Below are 20,634 nucleotides of genomic sequence, written 5' to 3' on the forward strand. Positions count from 1 at the left end.
CATTGGTAAAATTAAAGGTTCAGTTATGTGTGAACAACTGCCATATAAGTTTTCTAGTTTAAATTATTCACCAGACGACTTCCGTGTAAGTCGTCTATACCCTAAACATAACCCCTAAACTAATCTAACTAACTTAACACTCATAAAATCAAATTAAACTTAAAATGTTTGCTATACACAAATAAACACATATAGGAAAAAAATTATTTTTCAAAAAAATATTTAAGCTTTCCAAAATCTAACCCTAACTACAACATGTGTTGCCAAACCCTAAAACAAAGAATATCATGATTCACTACTTTTACTCATCTATGTCGAAAATAACTCAATTTTATTATATCTTAATTTATATCACTAAAAACTGTTTATAATTACATGATTTTAATTTTTCACTTATTAAAATATTTTTTAAAAAATTTATAAATTATGTTTTAGATCAACTACACCAGACGATTTCCCTGGACGTCGTCTAGACGACTTACAGTATCTTAGAAGACTCAGAAGACTTACCGGAACTATATTCGTAAAATTTTGTATGGTCACAAGGAACTGACTGTAATTTCACAAGACTTTTAGGTTAGTTTTGCATTTAATTCAAGTTTGGATATAGTTTTGCATTAAACTGAAGTTTTGAATCATATTTGGCAAATCTCCTTTTCTGTGTTTACTTTGCTACTATTTTATCTTAATATATACTCTGAAGTTTTATTATTTAAAGCTATTTTCACGTTTCTAAATGTACATATTTTGCAAGTCTAAAAATTATCCGATAGAGTAAACTTTTAATGAATTATACTTAAAAGTTAAGGCTAGTAGACTTCATTTGAATGTGTGTATTAGAAGACTTCATTAAAAATATGCTAAAATAAGATTTTAATTTCTTAAGTATAATGTTTTACTAAAAATATAATTGTAACTTTTTTTTGTATTTTTCATAATATTATTTTATTTTGTTGTTATTTTCTTGTATGATTTTCAAATTCTCCTCCCAAAAATGTAAAATTTACATCTATATATTTTAAAGGTCTATTTTCTGTTCATATTGAATTAAGTTTATAGATTAATTTTATGTGTCTTGTTACTGTTTTTGCTTTAAAATTCTCTTTTGAAACTTACGAGTTTTGGAGATATTTCAGGTTTTCTAACTCTACATTTTTAAATCTAGAAATGATCTGATATAGTAAATTTCAAATGAAGTCTACTAAACTAAATTTTAATCAGACTTCATCAAGGTTTGATAAAATATGACTTAAAAAATATATTTCTCACAATTGTATCTTATTTTGCAGATATATGTTTCCAAAGTTTTTTATTTCTCTTTTCAAAAATTTATAATTTAAATCTATAAATCTCAATGTATTTTTAAAATTTAAGGTTAGTACTAAACGAGAAAATATAAATAAACTTGAAATGAAATATACTAAAATGTGATTTTAGACTTTTTATCTCATATCTTTTTCTAATTAAAATTGTTTATTAACAATTTTATCTTCTTTTGCAGGTCGTATTAGCATACATCATTAGGAGACTTCTTTAGCATACTTAATTTGAGGAATAAAAATTTCAAATAATTAGATAAATTCTAAAATAATTTTATAAAGTTTTGTTTGTTATAAATTATCATTACAATATTCTTTTGTCAATTACTGTTTTGATGCATGATTCTTAAATATTGTTTTCATTTTAAGTTGTGTCTCATTTGTATGATATTATTACTTTTTAGTTAACAAATTTATAACAACGTACTCTAATCAACCAAGAAATTGACTCACCACAACCAAAAACAATAACTAATACACATGTGAAAATAAAAAAAAAATTAAATATTTTAAGGAAATTTCAAGAACAAAACTAACCACAAAGACTTTCCAATAAATTTCAAGCGTATACTTCAAACAAAATTCCAAAAGCATTTTTTCACCACTCATTCTCCGTACAAACTAAATAGCTGAACCATTCTCTGCAAAAAGAAAACACAGAAAAAAAGTTTTACAATCAAATATTTCATCTTTGATATAATTACGGAAGCATGCTTTAAGTCTATACTTATTAGTTAATAACCTAATCAAACAAAAAGTTTGATAGTTCCATGACTATAACACATTAATTTTTAAAATTCATTCAAGACTATCAAGATTCATTAACACACTATAAAATAATAAAATCATGAAAATCCTGATGAAAATACACAAATGAACTTTAATAAAATTTTTGAGTTTTACCGAAGTTTACACCATATGTACAAAATAGATTTCATGTGCAGTTTACATTTGTCAACTGGCAGAAAAGTCTACATTTATTAGTTCACTGCATAATCAAACAGGAAATTTGGTAGTTTTGTAGTTTTATAATTATAAGTTTATAATGTTAGATAAGATACGATAAGTATTGGTAAGTGCAGAACCGCTTGGATACATCAACTATGCAATTTTCAGGTCATAAGGAATGACCAAGTGCATATCTAAGGTGGGAGGACGACATGGAACAATGGTTTCAGGTTTGGAGAATTCCATAGAAGTTAAAGCCATTTTATGCAATAGACACCCTAACCGGAGAAGCATACAAATGGTGGGGTCAGCTTTATGCTGATCGGACCTATTTCAACGACCCAGCCTACACTTGGGAAGAGGTGAAGATGGTCATGTATACTGAGTTTGTGAAAACACAACGCAATCAGAAGGTGTCTACAAAGAGAACAGTACCGCCCCAAGTCTTGCAACCATCAGTGCAGAGAGAAGCTGTTTTTCAAAGACAAAGTTCAAAACCGGTGCATACACCTCAAGTCAAACAAAACCAAGGTGAGAACTCTAAATCGTTAAAATCACCTGAGGTTATTTGTTATAGGTGTCAAGGCCAAGGCCATCTAGCAAAGGATTGTCCAACAAAACGAGTTGTGAAGTCAGTGGTACCTGAAGCAAAAGAAGCTAACGTGGAGGTAAATGATTCATTTACTAGAATGGATGATTCCTTTACTAGAATAGATAAAAAGTTTGATGATCTTATCAACTTGATTAAAGCTGGATCTAATTCTGTTTCTAGTAATTCCATGACTGTCTTAACACACTTGTCTAGTGCCCAAAAGGTTGACAACTTTTTAGGTACTAACATGGAGTCAAGGAACAAGAACCCAACCTTGCTGTGCAAGAAAGTCCAACACTTTAAATTTTTCAAGTCCCAATTAATGATAAGGTGATTTCTGAACTTAATGTGATTAATCCTAAATATCAAAACACTGGTATGATGCACTTTTACTCTGTCCAGAATGTTGATGAAGGTGATAGGGAGAAACTTACAGAAGCTCAACAACAAGAGAATAATGAGCAATTTACCCTAGAGACTTCTACACCAACTGATCATTCTTTTAAAGTAACAAATACCAAAGGTGAATCAGTGCAAGATAACCAGGTAAGTGAAGCTCTAAATCTTACTCAATACTCTGTTTTTGAATCGTCTACTTCAAGTATGAAACACTTGCTCTTTCCCATAAGTGTTGATTCAGGTATAGGTACAATGAAGAAGCATCCAGAACCAAACTCACAAACTTACACCCAAAGAGTGGTCAATGGAGAAACCAAGAGTGAAAAAGGAGATTCCACAAAGGAGACCACTTTACTGCCAAGGTAAAGCATAGACCGACCATGGAGAGGGGTCATAGCTCCCATGCTGATCAACGAAGAACCACCAGATGGACATTGCATCACAAAACCATCCATATACCAAGGTAAGACCCTAGTCTCAAAATAGAATGAAACCTAACTTGCTCTATCTTGGTGCAGATAAATTGGTTTTGAGGACAAAACCTTTTGAAGAGGGAGGGAATGATGAGGACCTCAAGTTAGTAGCTGGACCACCAGCTCATGAGATCAACCATACAAGCTACATTGGAGCCAGCAGCGACATAGGTGCATTCAAAGAAGGATATCTTTGCGACCATGAAGATTTTGACCGTGAAACCACTTCCTATAGATTATCAACTCAACCAGAGCACGCGGAGAGTTGGTTCCATACCAAAAGGAGTAATGGTTTAGGAGATATACCATTTACAAGTCAGGCTACCTACACTGCATCCGAACTGATTCTATTTAATGGAAGTAATTCTTTGCTTAAGGAGTGTGCAACTCAAACTCACGTGTGGCAACCAGGAGATCATTTATTACATCTAAGACCAGTTGGAGAGTTGATACCATGCACTAAACCTCACTGGATCAGTCAGATTCTCCCACACCAAGACTTACCATTTTTGGAGCAGATTTGCTTTAAATTCCAACGGCTAGTTTTCTCCATTCTTGGCTGTGAATTGGCGATTTGTTTCTTCAACCAGAAGTTCCCAAAGGCTCCTAGGATATTCCCAAAGTTGTCCAGATACAAGCAGCTCAACACATTTCCCATTTAGCTGAGATTCTCTCATTAAGGCCTAACGGCTAGTTTTCTTGATTTCAGCATGTTTTCTCATTTTTCTTAGCTTTCTAAATCATTGTACTGAGCCTATATAAGCTCATTAGTTATCCCATTGTATGACACGAATATTTTACCTAAGAAATAATAAACTTTTCAGTTTCTTTTATTCAAAGTATTTGTGTCTTTGACTTATCTTGATCATCAAGCCTTGTGTGGATTCACTTGTCTTAGTGATTGGCGAGTTAGAGTACTTGTGGATTCAAGTGTTATACTTCTTGGTTGATTGTGGAATCATTCAACACCCTGTTCTGTCCGAGATCATCATCATCACTCTCATCCAGCCGGTTTTATAGTCGATTAGATCAATTAGAAGAACCACCCCTCTTGTTGTATCGACCATCACTCTGATCCAAGAGTTTTGTGAGCCTTTGACAGCTTAGGCTTACATCAGAGTGTCAAGGCCAGAAATCGCAAAATCAGTTAACAAGTACTAGGCGCATCATCAGGAGATTTGGAAAAGGAGTCTTACATAAGGGAACTTGTAGGTGAGACAAGTAAATCAGCATATGTATCAGGAGTATACTGCTGTGGGGTTAAAGACATTACATGGATCGCAAGGAATTGTCTTACAGTTTGTGCATCTCATGAAGGGTAAGACTTGTTCTCCACAAGCAGGCTTATCTCAAGCTCAAGTCGTGGAACTGAAAGAAGTTTCATGAAGGTCTAAATGCAAGAAAAAACCGATTGAGGAAGTTATACTTGTTTTACTGAAGAGTGGCCAGTCTGACTCGTGAGATGAAGCTGTCTAGGAGATTAAGGAACGTCGATCGATGGTGCACCCTTGGTGTTGATCGATGGTGATTCAGAACGTGATCCGTGTATCTTTCAACACCGGCTTAAGCCCATAAGCTACCACAAATTACCAAAATACCCCTGGCAACTTTAAACCTTATTTATGTGTGTTTTAAGCCATTGTTTAGGCTATGCTTTCTATGATTTCTATTCTATTGTTTTAGTTTTTCTCTTAAGTTAGAAGAGAAGAGAGGAACTCCTTTAGAGTCATTTTGGAACTCTTTTGGAACTTTTTTATCTGACAACTATCATGTCTGAATAGATCAATCTGCTAGGTTTAGGGTTAGTTAGGGTTCTTAATGGATTCGCCAAAACTATAGAATAGCTACGGTGATAATTAGATATCCTTCACTATAATTTTTCTAGAGTCGGTAACTAGTTCTCTGAACATAGGATTGTGGACAACTACGCCAGTAGGTTCTGCACCAGAATATATTCTCTTGAGCTAAGATTGCTAGAGAAACGGGACAGCTAATCTGGTTAAGCCTAGTGAACGATTCAATCAGATCGATAACGCTTTCCTAAGGAAGCATAGATCAACGCTAACGTAATAGCATTGTTCGACGCTAGATCAGTTTCAACAAGCGACATCTGAGATACTGGAATTAGTCACGATAAGACTCGCATGAGAAAGATGGATATATTTGCATTATAATTCGAGTTCAAGGATTGTCACATACTGTTTGCAGTCTATATCACTATAACCCGTATTGCCTGAAACCCTAAGTCTAGCAAACCATCATTCCATCAACTCATCAATCAATCTCTTTAGAATAACTACCTTGTTTTACATGCTTTACTTTATTTATTGATTTATAACCTATTTGCCTAGCTTAATCGCTATTTGATCCCTAAGTACTACGACTGAACTTATTATTTGAGAGATTAAATTCATTCTTAGGGTAATTTGAGTGATATCAGCGGTACAAAGTGATGCTCAAGTGTAATCTGTTCAAGAAAATCAAGGGTAACTCAAAGACTATTTCAGAGATATGGAGCATGAGTGACTTCAAGGTTTACAGTTGATTCAAGGAGAATTATGTGGTAGCAATTTCTTTTAACAACATGAAGGGTGAACCAAGGTTGTGTCGAAAGTCTGTCCACTAGTGATGGTTGGATGGCAGGTCATGTTCAGAGAAACAACAGTATAGAAGGTGTTCAAGGGTGGAGTGTTCTAAACAGGTAGAGAATCAAAGGTTGTTTCAGGTCTGAGGCATATATGGTTCGAAGGTAGCTGCATAAAATTCAGGTAACTTGGTTCAAGGCTAGTGCACATGAGTGGAATCAAAAAGGCTAAGGAGAAAATCAACTTGCAGAAAGATGTTCAGGTTTTTGTTCAAGCACTTGAACATGTTCGTGATTATGACAGCAAGGTTGTGTTGTTGATGAGTTCACAAAGAGAAACAAGATATGAAGTAACACGACGTCAATGAGGAGTTGATCTTGACACTTAGAGTGTAGAAATAAATCGATAATACCTACAAATAAATTATTCATAGGGGTTTTGATTTATATCCAAAATAAATTTATGTTTTTTAAATAAATTTTTCATTTATTTTTAAATAATAATATTTCACATTTAAAATTTAATATAATTTACATAATTAAATAAAATCATTATTTTTATAAAAAATATATTGTTAATAAATATATTAATTTAATATATATTATTTTAAAATAAATATAATATATAATAACTTTTATAAAAATTTTAAAATTGTATACTGCTACTATTTTACCAATCATTTTATTAAAAACTTTAATAAGAGCACAAAACTTATTCAGCATACTGTTTCTACAACATATTGCTACTGATTCTTCATCAACTGTACGAAGCTTTAGTGTTTACTTATTACCAAAACTTATCCGTTTTAATTAGACCATAAAAAAAAGTTATCCGCTTTAATATGTCTGTTGGCTAAAATATTTGCTGACAGATACATAAAAATAAAATGTTAACCGGTTGCGACGTCGATGATATCTTAATAGCATTTTCCTATTAACAACATTTTCTGTACATACCTTATCGACTTTGCAGCCGGTTAAAACGACGTTTTTTTCTTAAAAAGAAAAGAAACATTAGTAGCATTTTCATGCTTTAACTCATTAACTAGATTTTAATCCGCGATTCCAAAGCATGGATTAATTTTTCTTTAATTTTTTAAACATTTGACCAATTTATGAAATGTAATATTTTCATTTTTCATATTTTTCATTTTATAATTTTATTTTTATTTTTTAAATAAGTATTTATGATTATAAAATTGAACTTTATTTTTAAAAATTTAAAATGATACTTCTTCAATCAATCTTTATTTCAATTTACTGAATTTTTGAAAGAGTTTTTTTTTACAGATTTAACTTGTGAATAAATTTTATTATTATTATTTAACAAACTTTTAAGTCTCTCATTATACATATTAAAATATTTTAATAAAATTTAAATTTTATTGAAAAAAATATTAATAATCATTTGCATATTTTTTTAATAGATATATTAGAACTTGGTCCAAATGGTCCAAACGGTAAATGAAAAAACGTGAACTTAAAAATTATAAAACTCGGCTCAAAAAGTCCAAAATCAAAAAAAAAAATACCGACAAATTTGTGTGGTCATTGACATGGACGTTTTTAAAAAGAGTACAGTAAAGGAAAGATATTGTTTAACTAATCCAAGCCAATAAGTAAAAACGTTTGGGCCTATATTTAAAGAAGTTCTATATGTTAAATTTGAATACGTTTGAGCCTGTATTCAAAAACCAAAGTCAATAAGCAAGATGCAATATAACAGGGATAAATCGCGATGGTTTAAAACAATGAAAATGTCCTTAATAAAGTTGGCGAGTTATATTGAAAATGAGTGGTATTTATAGTAAATTAAAAGGTAAAAAAGGGAAAACAATAAATAGGATATTGCTTTAATAGTATAGATGATAACTACAACTAATAGTAACATATAATTTATTTTATGAACAAGTATGTTCAATGCATTTATGTTCATAATAATAAGATAAAGGATAGTACAATAACGTAAATAGATCGAATAAAAGATGAAGTCTTGGTTGACAAAAAAAAGAAGTCTTGGACGGCGAGAAAAATAAACACCTGTTACAAAAATAAGAATTATTCTTGGGTTCACCCCCTATGGTGAACTTTTAGGTTCACCAACCAATAGCATTGTGTTATTTTAGATTCAATATCTTTTATAAAATGAAATAAAGTAAATGCAAGTTATATTATGTTTTTAAAATATAAAAAAATAAAATAAAAATAGTAATTAATAAAAAACGAATTTTAAAAAATAAATTTAATAACTTTTAAACTGTAAAAAAATACTAAACTCTAAACCCTAAATCCTAAACCTTAAACCCTTGGGTAAATCCTAAACATTTGGATAAATCTTAATCTCTAAATTATAAACACTAGACACTAAATCTTAAAACACTAAACCCTAAATCCTAAATCCTAAACCCTAAACCCTAAACCCTAAACCCTTGGATAAACCCTAAACCCTTGGAAAAAATTTAATCTCTAAATTATAAACACTAGAAACTAAATGTTAAAACACTAAACCATTAATACTAAACCCTAAATCTTAAACTCTAAATCCTTGTGTAAATTCTAAACCTTTGGATAAATCCAAAATTCTTAAACTTATAACTTGTAGTTCATCCGAAGGTTTAGAGTTTAATGTTTAAAATTTAGAGGTTAGGATTTTGTATTTTGTTGACAGTGTTAAAAATATATTAATTTTTTTACAACTACTATTTATTTTTATTTATTTTATCCTTTTTATTTTTAAAACATAATATAACTTAGTAATTATTTTATTTCCTTTTATAAAAGATAGCAAATCTAAAATAAGACAATGCTATTGGTTGGTGAACCTAAAAATTTACTCTGGGGGGTGAACCCAAGAAAAAGTCCAAAAATAATTGTTAACTTTTTGAAGTGTATGATATTTTATCACGTATGCAGAGTTGTGCCTTGGCGAGGGAAAAATAAGCTTTTAACCTACAGCATCTCTTAAAATATAACAAAATTAAGTTTAAAAAAAAATTATAAATGCTATGTTTGTAAATTATCGACCACTTCTCTTCCATTTCTTTTACCCATATAACCTTCTTCAACCAAGTTTCTATTTTTTAACTTTCTGTTTGTAAATTATCGACCACTTCTCTTCCATTTCTTTTACCCATATAACCTTCTTCAACCAAGTTTCTATTTTTTAAAAAATCTAGCCGAACATTATCTTTTAATTCTCAAATAGTTTAAAAAGTTGAAAGGCTTATTGAAATACTATATTCTAAGAAAAGTTAAGAATAGTAGAGCACAATTATCGTTTGCTATGTCAAATAGAGTTTCTAAACTCTTTTATATTAATATTTTAATGTTATGATTATTTAGTGTTAGAAAAACAGTTGTACCATAACAGTATTGACACATGAAATATTTCTTATAAAAATTCTTTATGATTGTTTTTTTTTTTGTAAAAGATTGTTGTTTTTTGTTGTTTCTTTCACTTACTGTTTTTGTTGTTGTTGTTATTGTTTTAATTAAAGACTCTTGCGAGAGACTCTCGAAAAGGGTAATCATAGCTGACCTAATAAATCCCTATATTTTTATAGTTTCAGTTATTGATGCATCTGCTGAAATAAGTTTTCTTAATTTTAAATTTGTACATCTCTTATTTTTGTTCATATATATTACAAAAGAGAGTTAGTGGACATAATGTCACTTTTTCTATAAACAGCTGTTAAATGTCGATCTGTTGACAAGAAAATTTCGATCTTATAAATTTAATTCGTGATGAAAACTTATGGTTTATAATTTATATATTGATATTTAATCTATTTACTTATTGGGATAGTGACACACTATTATAATAGTTTCGTTTATATGAATCGAGGCAATTTTTCATAGTGAAAATTCCACTGCACGGATTAATTTCCTATCGGTTAACAAAATACATGAATTATTTTGAATTCCTATTTAGTATAGAAACTAATTTTTACAATTAAAATATGTGTTTTGATAACTATCTTTGGATCATTCCGTTATGGGTTGAGATTATAGACATCCTGTTACACTGGTGGACAATTAAGAATCTCAGGAACAATGGAGGCATGCTCGGTCATATCGACACGGTTGAACTCTCAGAAGGCCGCATGCTTATCGATCTTGACACAAGAAAGCCCCTCACGTTTACAAGGAAGATTTCCCAGGATGGAAAGGAAATCTCGATTCAAATACATTATGATAAGTTCTTCAAACACTGCACAACTTGTAGGATGTTAACACATGAACAAGATTATTGTCCGATGAAAGCAACTGCCGTGAAAGGTCAAGGAGAGCGACCTGGTGTCTACGAAAGGGTGCAGCTTCCTGACAATCAAACATCTCGAAGTCTTTGCTGCGAGATAAGAAACCATATAATTGATATAATGGCTATACACGTTACGATTATGATCGCGATGGACGTTTTGATCATGAGAAGGGTAGTGGCAAAAGCTATCCACCTATGCAGAAACAAAGGTACGATGGTTGTTTTATGAAGGACGCTAAGTCTGGTTATCATCGTCAGAATGCTTATATGAGGATATCCCGAGAAAACAAGGTGGTAAAGACAGCAGGACCAACCTGGTTTCATCACGTACTAATAGGAGGTATGCGCCTTATCAGAAACAAAAACCTCAAACATGGAAGATTAAGGATAGTTCGGAGGATCGTCTTAACATTGATGAGGTAAGCCGTGAGTCTCATGCTCATAGTGCACACTCAAGGCGTCTTGAGAGTTCGTCATCTAAACAACCAGCGGATTCTTTGATGCATGATGGGCATCAGAGCAGTGGGAAGAAGATAGCAAGTGCGATAGTAACACCTTTTCGACAAGATCAGGATGCTAATGTTACTTAACAGGAAAAAGGAACTGTCCGCTTGTTGTCCTTCTCTCCTAAGGAGAAAGAGAAGCTTGTTGATGCTCATACAATAGGGGCTTCAAACGACATGGAGATCATTGGTATAAGAAGCATGGAGGATGGGGAGAAATATACTTTGATGCTGGCTGAGGACCACGACGATGACTTGCTTGGAGAGGAGCTTATGGAGATGGAAACTGAAACCATAAAGGAGGCTGCGGTAGATGAGGCAAAGATCGACAAGGCCAAGCATGTAAAACCGAGAGCTACATCTTCCCATAGGAGTGGAGGAAGGTCTGGAATCTCTTTGGGTTTACAGATTAAGAAGGTGGAGTTCCTCGTCGAGATATCCTACGTTGCACAAATCATCTCCGAGAGAGACATCTCATTCAGAAAGACATTGATATACCATGGAATTTACCAGGTTTTAGCCATGGTATATAAAAGTTTTAAGTTATAATTATTGTTTTTGGAGCTTATTTAGTATATTTACAGGTTCAAGAGTGATTTGGATTAAAGTGGTGATTTTAGGGCATTTTGGAAATAAAAAGAGAAATCACCCGAGCTGGCAATCGAACCAGACCAGAGATCGACATTTAGAGTTAATAATAGATCGATGTACCTTATGTACCATCGATCGACGGCGAAGCACGCAAAACCCTGTTTTGTTCCAGCCGACTTAAAGTCCAAGATTCCACTTAATTACAAGATTGCCCCTGGCCGACTTTAACCTAGTATTTATGTGCTCTGCCATTGTTCTAAGAAACACACACTTTTATTACTTCTTATTTTCATGGCAAATATATTCAGGGTTTTTTTAGATTTGGAGAGAAGATCTAAGACTCCTTCAGAGATTTGTATTAGAACTCCAGTTTTCTTACTCTATTATATCCTATGCATTTTATATTTATGTTTATGATTTTCTTAGCTATGTCTGAGTAATTCACTTGTTAGGTTTATGGTTCAAATAAGGTACAAAGGATTAGCCCCAAATATAGAATTGCTAAGTTTCTAGTGATATTCATCATAGGATTGTGCTTATTTCTTGTGTGTTTAGAGTAGCTAACTAGAATCCTGATCTTAGGATAATTAGGCGCAAGCGACGGCTTGGTCTTTTACCAAAATAGATTCTCTTGAGCTAGGATTGCTAGAAACAGACGACAGTTGATCTAGGAAACATAGTGAACACATTTAACCTGATCGCTAAAAAATCTTGCTAGAAGATCATCGATCAATAATCCTATTGATTAATCAATTAACGATTCAAAAGGTGTATCGATCGACGATTCAAAAGTTGTATCGATCGATACTCAATCAATAGTATCGATCGACACTTTCTCCAGATCGACAAACGGAAGTTGAGATCTGAGATCTAGACAATAGATAATCTAAACAAACATAAGTTGATAGATTGTTGCTTAAGTTGAGTTCTCATATATCCTGCATGCAATTTAGTCTATATACTATTATAATCCAGATTACCTGAATAGAAACCCTAAGTCTAACACTTTCTCATTACTGTTTACAAACTTCTATCCAACCATCTGAACAACTACCTTGTTCACCCTGTTATTTGCTTTAATCATATTGTACCTAGCTTAATCACTGCTGATTATGATCTATCATGTGTCCTAGCTCTCTGTGGACTCGATCCCTATGTACTACAATTAAACCTCTTATTTGAGAGAATACAGATCACTCCTTATGGTAATTTGAGTGATATCAGACATCTTTCTTGTCTGAAAAGGAATCATAGAGATAGAACAAGTAGGAGTAATGGTTTGGAGGGGTCCAAAAACACCTCCACACATCATCCATGAAGACACTGAGTAGAAAATGTAGAGGGATTGGGAACGACCTCACAGTTCGACGCATTATGTAGATGTGTCAGAAGCATTACTCAGGACTTGTATCCTTTATGAGACTGATCTCACTCAAATTACCCTAAGGAGTGAATTACTCTCTCAAATAAGAGGATCAGTTGTAATACTTAGGGATCAAATCCACAAAGAGCTCAGGCACACAATAAATCCTAAAATCAATGATTAAACTAGGTCGCATATGATTAATTAAAGCAAACAATGATGAATAAGTAATTGTTCAGATGAGTTGATTGGGGTTTAACACAATATTAGTAAAAAGTTAAGCCTAGGATTTCTATTCAGGATTTCATGATTATAAAGTTATTGATACTAAGATGCATGCATGATATATATAAGATCTCAACAAAAGCAATAGTCGACCAACTTCTGTATTTTTAGACTATCTATTTTCTAGATCTTCAAACCTCAGCTTCCCCTTTTGGGTGTGAAGAAAGTGTCGATTGATGACTCTATAGGAGTATCGTTCGATACACCTTTTGTCGCGTCGATCGATAGTCATAAGAACTGGTTTAACAAAGGTCACTAGTCTTCCTAGACCAACTTCTGTATGTGTCTAGCAATCATACCTCAGAGAATATATTCACGTAGAAGACCAGACTTCCGCTTGAGCCTACTATCCTGATATACCATGATTTTGACCTGATTTTACCCATGATATATAAGTGTTTTAAATACTATTTACTACAATATAGAGTCTATTTAGAGTATTTATAGGTTCAGAGACGTTTCGGAGGAAAGTGGTAATTTTGGTGTCTTTTTGAGCCTTTTGAGTGCAGAGCTGCACAGACGCATCAAATGTTTATCTATGGATGGAGACCTTCCCACGGTGCGATTGAGCTGATATTTTGACACAAGATATAGATTTTACTTAGCTTTCCAATGCCACTGGTCTGAAGTTAATACAACGGTTAGATCAGATGTTATGCCCGTATTACTGAAGAGTGGCCAGTCTGCCTCCCGAGAGGAAGCTGTCGAGAAGAGGAATGCATATTGATCGATGCAACACAATGCATATCGATCGATATGGATGTCAGAACGTGGGCCAAGCATATTTTATGACCGGTTGAAGCCCATGAGCCACCATAAAATTACCAAAATATCCTTGGACGACCAGAAATCCTTTTTATGTATTTTGTAAGCCATTGTTGACGGCTAAGCTTTCTATTATTCTATTCTATTGTTTTCTATTAGGGTTTGGAGAGAAGATAAATTCTCCTTCAGAGATTAATTAGAACACCATTTTTATCATTGATTTCATATTTATTATTTATTCAGACTATGATTTGTGTTTCTTCTATCATGTTTGAGTAATTCATCTTGTTAGGTTTAGGGATTTCATGAGCTTAATGTCAAACTTATAATCAATTAGGATTGCTAGGTTATCTATAGTTCTCTACATCAGGGTGATTTGTAATACTAGGATATGGAGTAGTTAGAAAAGCACGACAGTGTGACTAATTGCTTGAACCTAGAATCATAGGACAATTGAGAGGCACGAAAGTACCATCAATTAACGGAACCCGAGCTCTGCTGGAATAGAAACCTAGGCACATACGGCAGTTTGTCTAGGAATCTAGTTGAACATATTCGATTAGGTCGTTAATGCTTGTCTGAGATAGTATCGATCGATGTTCAGGCCACAACATCGATCAATACTTACTCCTTGTTCGCGCGCGACATCCGGAACAAAGACTTAGGCATCTGATTAGTAATTGCATGGGAAAGCTGGATTACTTGCTTATTAAAATCGAGTTCTAGAACTGATTCTATAAACCCTTAGCATCCTTGAATTGAAGTTTTGAATCTCTTAATTTGATAAATCCCTAAGTCTAGCTATTTTTCCTTCCATCGAACAACTCCTTGCCAAGCTGAACAATTGTCATGTTCATCTTGTTTACTACTTTATTAATTGCTATATTTATTGTTTTAATACTGATTGTCTAGCTCAATCTTAATATCTCTAGTCTAGTGTGTGCCCTAGCTCTTTGTGAATTCGATCCCTAAGTGCTACAACTCGACCTCTTATTTGAGAGAGTATAAATCACTCCTTAGGATAATATGAGTTATATCATTTCCTAAGATCAATGTTCTAGCTAGCTACTCTAGAAACAAGCATTAAACAAAATTTTCAAGATGAATATCTCTAGAAACTTAGCAATTCCATAATTTGGGCTAATCCCTCATATATTATTTGAACCCTAAACCTAACAAGGTGAATTACTCAGACATAGCAAATTAAAATATAGCAATAGATGAAGAAAACTACATAGATAATAGATAACAAATCTGGAGTTCCAAGACAATCTCTGAAGGAGTTTATGATCTTCTCTCCAACTCTAAACCTAAAACCTTTTGCAGTAAAACTATGAAAAAATGATGAAAGCGTGTGTTGTCTAATACAATGGCAGAGCACTTAAATACTAGGTTAAAAATCGTCAGGGGCATTTTTGTAATTTGGTGAAGTCTTGGGCTTCAAGTCAGCTGTGACCAAAGTTGGTTTCTGCGCACTAGCTGTCGATCGATAGCACAGAGTGTGCATAGATCGATTATTAAATCTCCCTTTCTATCCAAGTGTGTTGGTCGACAATCAACTTAGGTGAAATCTCTAGAATACTCTGAAATACTCCAAAATCTCCACTTTACTCCAAATGACTCCTGAATCTGTAAACATACTAAATAGACTCCAAAACAAAATAATTATATCTTAAAACACTTATATAACATGGTTGCTATCAGGTAAATTCCATGGTATATCAACTCCTCCAGACTTACTCTTTTGCTTGTTCTCAAGCAAAACAATCATTAGTCTCTATGAAAGAGGTTAGAAAACAGCAAGGACTCACAAAGTTTAAAACTCATAATCACTCTATCAAATAAGTCCTAACTACAGAAGTACATTATACAATATCCTAGCATAACAACTAAATTCATCTAGCCAACAACTTACCTTGGGAGTATCGATCAACAGACAATGATATTCTTAATCAAGCAAGTTTCTGAACACACATGTAGTCTTCTCTGATCCCTTTCTTCGCTCTTTTCTCTCTTCTCTGATTCTTATTAGTTTCAATTCCAATGAATGTTAATGGTAATGTAGGCATCTTGTTCATCTTGGTGACTTGCCTACTTTCGTAACTCAATTTTTAACAAAGTGTAGCGAATAATGGGGTCACATGTAATTTACCTATCTCTCGTTTCCATAATTTGTGATCATTCATTTCAGGTTTAGAATAATGGGATCATAGGTAATTTACCTATGCCTCTGCCTCATCCAGAAAATCATTTCAATTTTTTATATCTTAAGATGCTGAAGAGAGAGAGAAGGGAACCAGAAACACACATACTTTTACCTTCTAGACTTGCATGAGGATTCCTGTCCATTGTATACCAAGCCCCAAGACAAGTAGTTATTGTCAAATTAGGTTGGAGGTCAGCTTTTGTTCCTTCAAACAATTTCAGGAAGTGTGAACAAAGTTGACATGTTGATCCACTTTTAGTATCTTTAGTACCCTCTACAATCAGTAAATCTAAGAATATTGCTAATCGAGTAAAAATTGAAAAGTTCATTGTCCCCTTCTTGACTCAATAATTTTTTTTTGAAAACATTTTGATAAAAATCATGAATAACTAGATATCGGTAAACCTTCCCCCATACTTAAATTAGACTGTCCCCAGTGTAAATCTAGTCGGAGTTATCGATTGACGCTCAGGCCATAGCGTCGATTGATACTCACTCCTTGTTCGCGTGCGACAGCCGGAACCAAGACTTAGGCATCTAATTAGTAATTGTATCTGAAAGCTGGATTACATGCTTATTAAAATACAGTTCTAGAACTGATTCTATAAACCCTTAGCATCCTTGAATTGAAGTTTTGAATCTCTTGATTTGATAAATCCATAAGTCTAGTTATTTCTCCTTCTATCAAACAACTTCTTGCCAAGCTGAACAACTGTCTTGTTCATCTTGTTTACTGATTTATTAATTGCTATATTTACTGTTTTAAAACTGATTGTATAGCTTAATCTTAATATATGTAGTCTAGTGTGTGCCCTAGCTCTCTGTGGATTCGATCCCTAAGTGCTACAACTCGACCTCTTATTTGAGAGAGTATAAATCACTCCTTAGGGTAATTTGAGTGATATCAAATTTGGCGCCGTTGGCGGAGAGCTTCGATCGCCATTAGACTTGATTAATAGGTTTAGTCTAGGTTTTATTTACTATTTTAAGTTACTTACGAAACTTTTTTCTTGTTTTTCAGGTACATGCCAATCACTAACAGAAGCAGCAAGGAGGAATTGCTTTTCTTCTCAGACCCGACACGTTTGGAACGCTCGATCCGCAAAGAGAAAAGTGCAGCATCGATCGACACCCCCATCTACTTCATCAATCGATAGAGTATCTACTTCATCGATCGACACCATATCTACTTCATCGATCGATATCTGTGACCGAGAAACGATCGATACTTCATCTCGAGCATCGATCGATATCAATCTGCGAGCAAACATGACCGAGATACTTGTGCTACAAAGGGATGAGAATGGAGACCTGCATGACCCTGAAGGTCATCTGTGTAATGCAGCAGGTCAGAAGATAGATGGACAGGGGGCTACAATCCTTGATCCATCTGCTGCTACTAAGCAATGGCAGAATTGCTCGAGCCTAGTCAGTTCTATACAAATAGACGTGCGATTCAACCTCCAGAAATCCTGGGATTTGAAATACGAACCAAATACTTCTCTCATGTGGGTCAGCACCCTTATTGTGGTCTTCCTCATGAAAATCCCATGGATCATATTGAGACACTAGAAGACTTTGTTTCTGGCATCCATGAAGATGGAGCAACCAGAGACTACATCATCTGTAAGCTGTTCAAATATTCTCTCTCTGGGAATGTTGTTAGTTGGTTGAATTTCCTACCACCAGGATCTTTCACCACATGGAAAAAAGTCAAGACTGCGTTTTTGACTGAATTTTTCGATGGTGAGAAGGCTGAAGAGATAAGGGATAAAATTTGGACATTCTCTCAAGGACCTACAGAAGCTTTCAGAAGCTCTTGGGAGAGGTTTAAGAAATACCAAAAAGACTGTCCACACCATGGTTTTACAGAGATCCAGCTGTTGAGAAGATTCTGCAAGGACATTGATGTGCGATATCATTGTATGATGGATACTGCAAGCGAGGGGAACTTTGAGACAGAGACCCCAGAGGAAGCTAAGAAATTGATTGAGAATATGGTGTCTAGCGACAGTGTCCAAAATCTGGATATACATAGGAAAAAATCGGCTGTAGTGGATAATGACAAGATAGTTGAAGCTGAGATTGGTTCTGTACATGAAGTCTCATTTGTGGAACAAGCTAAATACCATGATAAGGATCAGTGCCATATAGAAGATATGGAATTTATGATTGAGGAGCTCTTGAAAGATCAGTAGAAGATGGCTGAACACATGAATCAGAGTTTAGATTTTTTTCTGCAAAGAGGTGATTGGAAGATTAGAAACCTCAGTTACCCATGTCCATATGCTGTACACCCAAGCTTATCAGACTTCAGAAGCTGTGAAGAAGCGAGAAACTCTTCTTCAAAGGAAAAACACTGCTCATCTGACATCGATCGACACCGTCTACCCCACATCGTTCGACACCCTCCAAGATACATCAATCGACATAGTTAACCGAGCGTCGGACGATACTGTTCATCCGAGTACTGTTCACCGAGGTACTTTTCATCCGGGCACTGTTCACTAAAATACTGTTCATCCGAGTACTGTTCACCAAGGTACTGTTCATATGAGTACTATTCATCCGAGTATAGTTCATCCGACACTGTTCATCCGACACTGTTTATCGCGATACTGTTCATCCGATGTCTGAGGGACATCAAGTCGATTCCATCTTAGATGATGATTTTAAAGAAGTGGTCGAGCATGAGAAACTGGAAGAAGAAGATTTTCTGGTTGAAAGCTCTATGTCCATTGGCAGCTCGTATTTGTGTCAATCGACACCATCAGACACGCATCGATCGACACCACTTCTGGGATCAGACAAAACCGATCAAATTCAGAGCCACTCAGATTTCGCTGCTCAACACCAACATCCTCCCACCCTAGCTCGAGTTAAATCGGCTGAAATTGATCGACAACAGCAAAATAGAACCGATCGGCAACAATGGGAGCAAATCGATCAACAACAGGATCCGAGCATCGATCGACAGCCGCCCACAACATATCCAGTGAGTTTACCAGATCTTGATGCACACCACTTGAGTGAAACTCGAAAATCATCCCAGGCATCAGTTCGCTTAAAGACAATAGAGAAGACCAAACAACAGCCTGCAGATGCACCAGAGCAAGAGCAATCGATTCAAGTTGAAACCTCTTTCATTGAGAGTGTTGATCGACAAAAACCTGGTATCGATCGACACCAAATGGATGAACATGAACTTGTCTTGGAACGGGAGGCAACGAAAGAAGAAACTCCAATTGGGAAGAGGAAGAAAGGTAGGAAACTCTATGTTCCCAAGCACCTCAGGAGAGAAGTTAACAAAGTTGAACTTGATGCATTTCACAAGAGGGTGAAGAGAGTTTCGAAGGGTATGACTTTCGAGGATGCCTATTATAAGTACATACTTCGTAATTTCTTCAGAGAGAGCAGAGAGACAGAAAAAGACATTGAGCTACTATTCACCAAGGTCTGCCGTAAGCCTAAGAGGACTCTGAAGAAAGAAGAAGATCCTGGGAAGTTTCTGATTCCATGCTCTATCGATAACCACGATTTGCCAAACGCCCTATGCGATACTGGATCTGCAGTCAGCATCATGGCTATAGACACTGCTGAAGTATTTGGATTAAAGATGGAACGTTCAAAAGCTAGTTTCGCTTTCGTGGATAACTCCAAAGCAAACTCAGCAGGCATGATCAGGAATGTTAAGGTGGAGATAGGGGAATGCACTATTCCTGTTGACTTTCATGTCGCGGAGCTCAAATCAGGCTAGTGATCTTCCCTTTTTTTTGGAAGAGCCTTCATAGCTATAGTGGGGGCAGTTTGTGATTTTAAGAAGAATAGGATGTGCCTAACTAGTGTTGATAGAACTGTCTTCTATGATCCTGTGGAGAAGAAGAAAAGTGAAGAGTTTATTTTGTTCATAGAGATAATTAAAGATCCAGCACCTACAGCAGATTCAATTCGCGAGCTTGCAAAACTACTATCAGCATCGATCGACATTCAACTTCCAACATCGATCGACCATGAGTCTCAAGAATCAACCGACACGAATCTCGTAGCATCGGTCGATATCCTCAAAATTTCAGAACAGAACGAGACAGAAAAGTCTAAGTCTTGGGGAAGAACCAGAAAGAGGAAGAAGAAAATGAAAAAGAATATAGATGCAGATTCTCTATCATTGGTCCCTTCTCAGTGTCTAGAGGGAAGTCTTGAGTATAACTTGCGCTGCAAAGGAGGTTCAGTTTCTTTTACTAAGGTGAGAGTGCTATGTGATCCAGAGCTGAAAGACAAAGGGGAAGTTTCCGCAAGAGCTTTCACCAACTACATCAACAGAATGCGGAAGAAAGACACATATACT

Source organism: Raphanus sativus, unplaced genomic scaffold, assembly GCF_000801105.2.
Source record: "Raphanus sativus cultivar WK10039 unplaced genomic scaffold, ASM80110v3 Scaffold0013, whole genome shotgun sequence".
Lineage (NCBI taxonomy): Eukaryota > Viridiplantae > Streptophyta > Magnoliopsida > Brassicales > Brassicaceae > Raphanus > Raphanus sativus.